Source organism: Salvelinus namaycush, unplaced genomic scaffold, assembly GCF_016432855.1.
Source record: "Salvelinus namaycush isolate Seneca unplaced genomic scaffold, SaNama_1.0 Scaffold1920, whole genome shotgun sequence".
NCBI lineage: Eukaryota > Metazoa > Chordata > Actinopteri > Salmoniformes > Salmonidae > Salvelinus > Salvelinus namaycush.
Window position 1 is genome coordinate 1 of NW_024058698.1, and position 7500 is coordinate 7500.

At 50.3% G+C, this 7500-nt stretch overlaps 1 pseudogene; it reads left to right on the forward strand.

Annotated features, from left to right (window-relative positions):
* The first annotated feature begins 81 nt into the window (after positions 1-81).
* The window catches only part of LOC120037846, an 11670-nt pseudogene continuing 4251 nt past the window's right edge, over positions 82-7500 (forward strand).

Sequence of the window (7500 nt, forward strand, 5' to 3'; positions counted from 1 at the left end):
CACCCTTTCATAATAATCCTATCTCTCTCTCTCTCTCTCTCTCTCTCTCGCTTCTCTCCCTCCTCCTCTCTCTCTCCTCAGGGTCCATGGTTTCCCAGGAGACTCAGGACAGCCAGGGGAGGCAGGACCTAACGTGAGTGTTCCATCCTTCTCTCCACTGTTCCCCGGTACTGAACATACCCCTCTATTACAGGGCAAGCTAAGTCTTTCTCTCTCTCTCTCTCGCTCTCTCTCTCTCTCTCTCTCTCTCTCTCCTCTCTCTCTCTCTCTCTCTCTCTCTCTCTTCTCTTTCTCTCTCTCTCTCTCTCTCTCTCTCTCTCTCTCTCTCTCTGTCTGTTCTGTTCTGTTAGTTCTGTTCTGTTAGTTCTGTCTGTCTGTCTGTCTGTCTGTCTGTCTGTCTGTCTGTCTGTCTGTCTGTTTCTCTCTCTCTCTCTCTCTCTCTCTCTCTCTCTCTCTCTCTCTCTCTCTCTCTCTCTCTCTCTCTCTCTCTCTCTCTGTCTTACAGGGGGAGGATGGAGGTCCTGGATCCAAGGGAGATGCTGGAGATACAGGGAAATCAGTGAGTGTTTCATATGTCTGGTATATTATCTGTATAAGTGTATATGTGCAGGTTCAGACAGCGTTCCAACCCACACCGATCCATTAAATCAGTTCCGTCTGTAACCAACCAGTCCTAAATCAGTTCCGTCTGTGACCAACCACTCCCAGAGAGATGGAGTTTGTTGGAGTCTCCTGCATCTGATTGTCTCATTGTTCAGACGTTTCAGGTGTTTTCTAACGTGAGTGGATTCATTGTTGTTTTCTGTAGGGTCCACCAGGAGCATCAGGGGAACCCGGCCCCTCGGGGCCACCGGGACGCAGGGTGAGAGAGACAGAGTGTCACTGGGTGTTAGTCAGTTCATATGTAATTGTCAATATCTTAAATATTCATCTGTTTCCTGTTAGGGTCACCTGGGTAAAGAAGGGAAGCAGGGGAAAGCAGGGATGAAAGGAGCGAAGGGCTCTCCGGGGTTGGAGGGTCTCCTGGGGAAGACAGGGACCGGTGGGAGCCCAGGGACATTCTGGTAAACCAGGTCCTAGTGGTCCTCAGAGGGATCCCTGGCCCAGCGGTGAGCACACACACCCTGACCCCTGACCTGTCAACTCATGACCACACAATAAGCCGGATGTACTACACTGCCAATCCCAACTTCATCAATGACAATAGAGTTGAAATAAAAAATACATGACTCTGTCTGTCTCTCCCCCTCCCCCTGCTCGCTCTCCTTCTCCTCTCTCTCTCTCCCTCCCCCTGCTCGCTCTCCTTCTCCTCTCTCTCTCTCCCTCCCCCTGCTCGCTCTCCTTCTCCTCTCTCTCTCTCTCTCCCCTCCCCCCTGCTCGCTCTCCTTCTCCTCTCTCTCTCCCTCTCCCTGCTCGCTCTCCTTCTCCTCTCTCTCTCCCTCCCCCTGCTCGCTCTCCTTCTCCTCTCTCTCTCTCCCTCCCCCTGCTCGCTCTCCTTCTCCTCTCTCTCTCTCTCTCCCCCTCCCCCTGCTCGCTCTCCTTCTCCTCTCTCTCTCTCTCCCCCTGCTCGCTCTCCTTCTCCTCTCTCTCTCCCTCCCCCTGCTCGCTCTCCTTCTCCTCTCTCTCTCTCCCTCCCCCTGCTCGCTCTCCTTCTCCTCTCTCTCTCTCTCCCCCTGCTCGCTCTCCTTCTCCTCTCTCTCTCTCTCTCTCCCGCCCCCTGCTCGCTCTCCTTCTCCTCTCTCTCTCTCCCTCCCCTGCTCGCTCTCCTTCTCCTCTCTCTCTCTCTCCCCCTGCTCGCTCTCCTTCTCCTCTCTCTCAATCTCTCTCCCTCCCCCTGCTCGCTCTCCTTCTCCTCTCTCTCCCCCTCCCCCCTGCTCGCTCTCCTTCTCCTCTCCTCTCCCCCCTCCCCTGCTCGCTCTCCTTCCCTCTCTCTCTCCCTCCCCCTGCTCGCTCTCCTTCTCCTCTCTCTCCCCCTCCCCCTGCTCGCTCTCCTTCTCCTCTCTCTCTCCCTCCCCCTGCTCGCTCCTCCTTCTCCTCTCTCTCTCCTCCCCCTGCTCGCTCTCCTTCTCCTCTCTCTCCCCCTCCCACCTGCTTCGCTCTCCTTCTCCTCTCTCTCTCCCTCCCCCTGCTCGCTCTCCTTCTCCCTCTCTCTCTCCCTCCCCCTGCTCGCTCTCCTTCTCCTCTCTCTCAATCTCTCCCCCTCCCCCTGCTCGCTCTCCTTCTCCTCTCTCTCCCCCTCCCCCTGCTCGCTCTCCTTCTCCTCTCTCTCTCCTCCCCTGCTCGCTCTCCTTCTCCTCTCTCTCTCCCTCCCCTGCTCGCTCTCCTTCTCCTCTCTCTCAATCTCTCCCCTCCCCCTGCTCGCTCTCCTTCTCCTCTCTCTCCCCCTCCCCCTGCTCGCTCTCCTTCTCCTCTCTCTCAATCTCTCCCCCTCCCCCTGCTCGCTCTCCTTCTCCTCTCTCTCCCCCTCCCCCTGCTCGCTCTCCTTCTCCTCTCTCTCAATCTCCTCCCCCTCCCCCTGCTCGCTCATCCTTCTCCTCTCTCTCCCCCTCCACCCTGCCTTCGCTCTCCTTCTCTCTCTCGTCAATCTCTCCCCCTCCCCCTGCTCGCTCTCTCTTCTTCCTCTCTCTCTCCCTCCCCCTGCTCGCTCTCCTTCTCCTCTCTTCTCTCTCTCTCTCACTCCCCCTGCTCGCTCTCCTTCTCCTCTCTCTTCTCCCTCCCCTGCTCGCTCTCCTTCTCCTCTCTCTCTCTCTCTCCCCCCTCCCCTGCTCGCTCTCCTTCTCCTCTCTCTCAATCTCTCCCCTCCCCCTGCTCGCTGCTCCTTCTCCTCTCTCTCTCCCTCCCCCTGCTCGCGTCTCCTTCTCCTCTCCTCTCTCTCTCTCTCCCTCCCCCTGCGCGCTCTCCTTCTTCCCTCTCTCTCCTCCCTCCCCCTGCTCGCTCTCCTTCTCCTCTCTCTCTCTCTCTCTCCCTCCCCCTAGCTTCGCTCTCCTTCTCCTCTCTCTCTCCATCCCTGCCGCTCCCCTTATCCTCTCTTCTCCTTCTCCTCTCTCTCTCTCTCCCCCCCCTGCTCGCTCTCCTCTCCTCCTCTCTCTCTCTCCCTCCCCCTGCTCGCTCCCCTCTCTCTCTCTCTCTCTCCCCCTCCCCCTGCTCGCTCTCCTTCTCCTCTCTCTCTCTCTCTCTCCCTCCCCCTGCTCGCTCTCCTTCTCCTCTCTCTCTCCCTCCCCCTGCTCGCTCTCCTTCTCCTCTCTCTCTCTCTCTCTCCCTCCCCCTGCTCGCTCTCCTTCTCCTCTCTCTCTCTCTCTCCCCTCCCCCTGCTCGCTCTCCTTCTCCTCTCTCTCACTCTCTCCCCCTCCCCCTGCTCGCTCTCCTTCTCCTCTCTCTCTCTCTCTCCCCCTCCCCCTGCTCGCTCTCCTTCTCCTCTCTCTCTCTCTTCTTCTCTCTCTCTCTCTCTTCTTCTCTCTCTCTTTCTCTCTCTACCTCTCTCTCTCTCTCTTCTTCTCTCTCTCTCTCTCTTCTTCTCTCTCTCTTTCTCTCTCTACCTCTCTCTCTCTCTCCCCCTTCTCTCTCTATCCCTCTCTTTCTCTCTCTCTCCCCCCTCCCCCTGCTCTCTCTCCTTCTCCTCTCTCTCTCTCTTCGTCTCTCTCTATCTCTCTCTCTTCTTCTCTCTCTCTCTCTCTCTCTCTCTCTCTCTCTCTCTCTCTCTCTCTCTCTCTCTCTCTCTCTCTCTCTCTCCCTCCCCTCTCTCTCTCTCAGGGGGAACAAGGTTTAAATGGACCACCAGGTGTAACAGGACCACCAGGACCCATGGTAATACAACAGTCTACACCTTTATCCATCCATCTCTTCATCCTTCCATCCCACTCCATCCATTGTCCCTTTCTCCACAGTCTACACCTTTATCATCCATCTCTCCATCCTTCCATCCCACTCCATCCATTGTCCCTTTCTCCACAGTCTACAGCCCTATCTCAGTCACTACTATAGACCCATACATCCTGTATCAGTCTCTACAAACACAAGTTATTGTATACGTTTACTAAGGCTAGTTTACTAAGGCTAGTTTACTAAGGCTAGTTTACTAAGGCTAGTTTACTAAGTCTGGTTTACTAAGGCTAGTTTACTAAGGCTAGTTTACTATGGCTAGTTTACTAAGGCTAGTTTACTAAGGCTAGTTTACTAAGGCTAGTTTACTAAGGCTAGTTTACTAAGTCTGGTTTACTAAGTCTGGTTTACTAAGGCTAGTTTACTAAGGCTAGTTTACTATGGCTAGTTTACTAAGGCTAGTTTACTAAGGCTAGTTTACTAAGGCTAGTTTACTAAGGCTAGTTTACTATGGCTAGTTTACTAAGTCTGGTTTACTAAGGCTAGTTTACTAAGGCTAGTTTACTAAGGCTAGTTTACTAAGGCTGGTTTACTAAGGCTGGTTTCCTAAGGCTAGTTTACTAAGGCTAGTTTACTAAGGCTAGTTTACTCAGGCTAGTTTACTAAGGCTAGTTTACTTAGGCTAGTTTACTAAGGCTAGTTTACTACGGCCAGTTTACTAAGGCTGTGTCCCAAATGGCCCTAGATCTATGTGCCCTGGTCTAAAGTTGTGCACTATATAGGGAACAGGAAGACCTATGTGCCCTGGTCTAAAGTAGTGCACTATATAGGGAACAGGAAGACCTATGTGCCCTGGTCTAAAGTAGTGCACTATATAGGGAACAGGAAGACCTATGTGCCCTGGTCTAAAGTAGTGCACTATATAGGGAACAGGAAGACCTATGTGCCCTGGTCTACAGTAGTGCACTATATAGGGAACAGGAAGACCTATGTACCCTGGTCTAAAGTAGTGCACTATATAGGGAACAGGAAGACCTATGTGCCCTGGTCTAAAGTAGTGCACTATATAGGGAACAGGAAGACCTATGTGCCCTGGTCTAAAGTAGTGCACTATATAGGGAACAGGAAGACCTATGTGCCCTGGTCTAAAGTAGTGCACTATATAGGGAACAGGAAGACATATGTGCCCTAGTCTAAAGTAGTGCACTATATAGGGAACAGGAAGACCTATGTGCCCTGGTCTAAAGTAGTGCACTATATAGGGAACAGGAAGACCTATGTGCCCTGGTCTAAAGTAGTGCACTATATAGGGAACAGGAAGACATATGTGCCCTGGTCTAAAGTAGTGCACTATATAGGGAACAGGAAGACCTATGTGCCCTGGTCTAAAGTAGTGCACTATATAGGGAACAGGAAGACCTATGTGCCCTGGTCTAAAGTAGTGCACTATATAGGGAACAGGAAGACCTATGTGCCCTGGTCTAAAGTAGTGCACTATATAGGGAACAGGAAGACCTATGTGCCCTGGTCTAAAGTAGTGCACTATATAGGGCATAGGAAGACCTATGTGCCCTGGTCTAAAGTAGTGCACTATATAGGGCATAGGAAGACCTATGTGCCCTCGTCTAAAGTAGTGCAGTATATAGGGAACAGGGTACCATTTGGGACGGAACCCTACGTGACCTTGCAGCTGTACTACTCTGACCTCTAGTTTGACCTCTAGCTTGACCTCTGTCACCTTTGACCTCTGTCCTCTTTCCCACAGGGTCCTCCAGGACTACCGGGGTTGAGGGGAGATCCAGGCAGGAAGGGAGACAAGGTGACAACACACACACACACACAACCCCCCCCCCCCCCCCCCCCCCCCAGTGTTATCTAAGTGTGTGTTATGTATGTAGGGTCATCACAGTGTTATCTAAGTGTGTGTTATGTGTGTAGAGTCATCACAGTGATATCTAAGTGTGTGTTATGTATGTAGAGTCATCACAGTGGTAACTAAGTGTGTGTTATGTATGTAGGGTCATCACAGTGGTAACTAAGTGTGTGTTATGTATGTAGGGTCATCACAGTGATATCTAAGTGTGTGTTATGTATGTAGAGTCATCACAGTGGTAACTAAGTGTGTGTTATGTGTTTAGGGTCATCACAGTGATATCTAAGTGTGTGTTATGTATGTAGAGTCATCACAGTGGTAACTAAGTGTGTGTTATGTATGTAGGGTCATCACAGTGGTAACTAAGTGTGTGTTATGTATGTAGGGTCATCACAGTGGTAACTAAGTGTGTGTTATGTATGTAGGGTCATCACAGTGGTAACTAAGTGTGTGTTATGTATGTAGGGTCATCACAGTGGTAACTAAGTGTGTGTTATGTATGTAGGGTCATCACAGTGGTAACTAAGTGTGTGTTATGTGTGTAGGGTCATCACAGTGATATCTAAGTGTGTGTTATGTATGTAGGGTCATCACAGTGGTAACTAAGTGTGTGTTATGTGTGTAGGGTCATCACAGTGGTAACTAAGTGTGTGTTATGTGTGTAGGGTCATCACAGTGGTAACTATGTGTGTAGGGTCATCACAGTGGTAACTAAGTGTGTGTTATGTGTGTAGGGTCATCACAGTGGTAACTATGTGTGTAGGGTCATCACAGTGATATCTAAGTGTGTGTTATGTATGTAGGGTCATCACAGTGGTAACTAAGTGTGTGTTATGTATGTAGGGTCATCCCAGTGGTATCTAAGTGTGTGTTATGTATGTAGGGTCATCACAGTGATATCTAAGTGTGTGTTATGTATGTAGGGTCATCCCAGTGGTAACTAAGTGTGTGTTATGTATGTAGGGTCATCACAGTGGTAACTAAGTGTGTGTTATGTATGTAGGGTCATCCCAGTGGTAACTAAGTGTGTGTTATGTATGTAGGGTCATCACAGTGGTAACTAAGTGTGTGTTATGTATGTAGGGTCATGGAGGTCTGATTGGGCTGATAGGCCCTCCAGGAGAGTTTGGAGAGAAAGGAGACAGAGGATTTCCAGGGAACCAGGGTCTACTGGGACCCAAAGGAGACGAGGTGACACACACACACACACACACACACACACACACACACACACACACACACACACACACACACACACACACACACACACACACACACACACGTGAATCCAAGGCTCTTGGTCTGATACATACTGTGTTTGCCCTTTCAGCTAAATCCTGGACCATGTCTAGCAATGTTACTGATGGTGGTTGCAAACCACCTGCATTACAGACACGTACATGTTGTTGTATTGACGGTGTGTTGTTTCAGGGTCTGGTTGGTCTAGCAGGTCCTAATGGTCCTCCAGGTCTACCTGGTCTCTCTGTGAGTATCACTATCTATTACTATTACTATTATTATACTTACTATTGATTACTAGGTCCCGTGTGGCTCAGTTGGTAGAGCATGGCGCTTGCAACGCCAGGGTTGTGGGTTCAATTCCCACGGGGGGACCAGGATGAATATGTATGAACTTTCCAATTTGTAAGTCGCTCTGGATAAGAGTGTCTGCTAAATGACTTAAATGTAAATGTACTATTACTATTATTATTCTTACTATTGATTACTATTACAATTACTATTATTATACTTACTATTGATTACTATTACAATGACTTACTATTACAAATACAACGACTTTATTACAA